The sequence below is a fragment of the Neomonachus schauinslandi genome, chromosome 10 (assembly GCF_002201575.2).
Source record: "Neomonachus schauinslandi chromosome 10, ASM220157v2, whole genome shotgun sequence".
NCBI classification, from domain to species: domain Eukaryota; kingdom Metazoa; phylum Chordata; class Mammalia; order Carnivora; family Phocidae; genus Neomonachus; species Neomonachus schauinslandi.
The window spans coordinates 14,227,281-14,229,389 of NC_058412.1; the positions used below are offsets into that span (position 1 = coordinate 14,227,281).

General features: G+C 41.2%; 1 pseudogene; it reads left to right on the forward strand.

Moving 5' to 3' along the window:
* Nucleotides 1-1,494: 1,494 nt before the first annotated feature.
* On the forward strand, nucleotides 1,495-1,728 carry LOC110587532 (annotated as a pseudogene).
* Nucleotides 1,729-2,109: the final 381 nt, after the last annotated feature.

The following is a 2,109-nucleotide window of genomic DNA, read 5'->3' on the forward strand; positions in this document are numbered from 1 at the left end:
TGATATCAAAACAAATAAGTTGTCATTGACATAATAGTATTGTAAAGTCTGTAGACTTACAGACTTTACCCAGTTTTTACACTGGTGGCCCTTTTCTGTTCCAGGATCCAATCAGGATCCCACAGATTGCATTTATTTATTTATTTATTTTTAATTTTATTATGTTATGTTAGTCACCATACAGTACATCCTTGGTTTTTGATGTGGTAATAGATGTCATGTCTCCTTTGCCTCCTCCAATTTAGGACAGTCTCTTTGTCCCTTCTTGTCTTTTGTGGCCTTGATACATCTGAAGGGTAGTAGTCAGGTGTTTTGTAGAATGTCCTTCTATACTCAAACTTTTATGTATTTTTTTAAAGATTTTATTTTGTTATGCGCAAACAATGAACCATGGAACACTACATCAAAAACTAATGATGTAATATATGGTGATTAACATAACATAATAAAATAAAATTTAAAAAAATAAAATCAACAACAACAAAAAAAGATTTTATTTATTTGTCTGAATGAGAAAGAGAGAGAATAAGCAGGGGGAACAGCAGGCAGAGGGAGAAGCAGGCTCTCTGCTGAGCAGAGAGCTCGATGTGGGACTTGATCCCAGGACCCTGGGATGATGACCTGAGCCGAAGGCAGACACTTAACAAACTGAGCCACCCAGGCATGCCTATACTCATCCTTTTAGTGCCTGTTGAGAATCAGCCTCTTTCAAAATGTGCCCTGGAGATGATGTGGATTTAGAATCATATGGACTTAGACTAAGAGGCAAGGGGGCCCCTCATTTCTAAAATGTATAAATGTAGAAACCCAGGCCTCCTGACTTTTGAGGCAGTGCTGGAATTACCTTCCTGTCCACTTTGAAATCCCAGGGAAACTTAATTCCTGGCGCAGTCTGACCTCTAGATGTGGTATGATGCCCAGAGAACTGGGCTCCATGTGGTTCCCTGAGCCCCAGCATGGAGCCTGGTCAATAAGCACTCTTAAGTTGAATTCAGATTTCCGCCAGAGAATCAACATGCTGAGAATGGCTAAAGAGCTTTTGTCAGATATGAGCTAAAAATGCATGGAGGGTTAAGAACTGAGAAAGTGGAGTAAGGTCAAGGGAAAAAAAAAACAACAACAGATTACTCGTAACAATCTAAGATACTTATAGCAGAGCCATAGTTGTTGGGCAGTAGGCCTAAAAGAGCTCTCAAAGAGAGGGTAATGTTCCCCTATCCTGTGGCAAATACTTTTCTTCATTCACAATGCTGAAAGAGAAGACCTATCTGCCCTTGATCTCAGAGTGCTTTCTGCCCATCTTAATTCCTGAGACCTGAGGACACAGAAGGTGGCAGTCATGGATTATCTCATATTGTATCTCAGTTTAGTCTCTCAATTTCACAAACCATTTGCTAAGGTTTAGACAAGACCTAGCAAAGTAGGAAGATCCTCAAATCTCAGGGATATTAAAATATGCCAGTGGTGGAGCAGTGGATTACCCTATGCCTAGAGATCACGGCCATGAGCGGATACACCAGCCCAGTGAACCCTGCTGTCATCCCCCATCTGACCATGGTTCTATTGGCCATTGGCATGTTCTTTACCCCCTGATTCTTCATTTAGGAGGTTACCTCCACCAAGTACACTCAGGATATCTGTGAAGAGCTCCTTATCTCCTTGGTGGCCTCACTCCTCATGGGCTTTGGAGTCCTCCTTCTGCTGCTTTGAGTTGGCATCTACATATGATAGCTCCCGAGGGTTCCAACCAGGTGGCTTCACTGAATTCCTGCTTTTGTAAGTTGTTGTTTTTTTTTTTTTTTTACTATTGCTGGAAGTGTCCCACCTGCTGCTCACAATAAAGGCAGATGTATGACTGTCCAAAAGAATAATAATGATAATTGTGTCAGATAGTGCAATCATTTGTCATCTAGAATCCTTGGGGAATGTGCAACTCTGAATCATAGAGTGTTCTAGAAAGAAAGCTCATGCTTCATTATTAGTGGTCAGAAATTAACACTTGGTTCTCAATATGTTGTATAGTCCTCTTGGGGATAGGAGGGATTTCTCTACTCATCTGTTGGCAGCATCCCAGTGTGTGCTAGGTGAGTGGATTTGCCTTATGCTTTG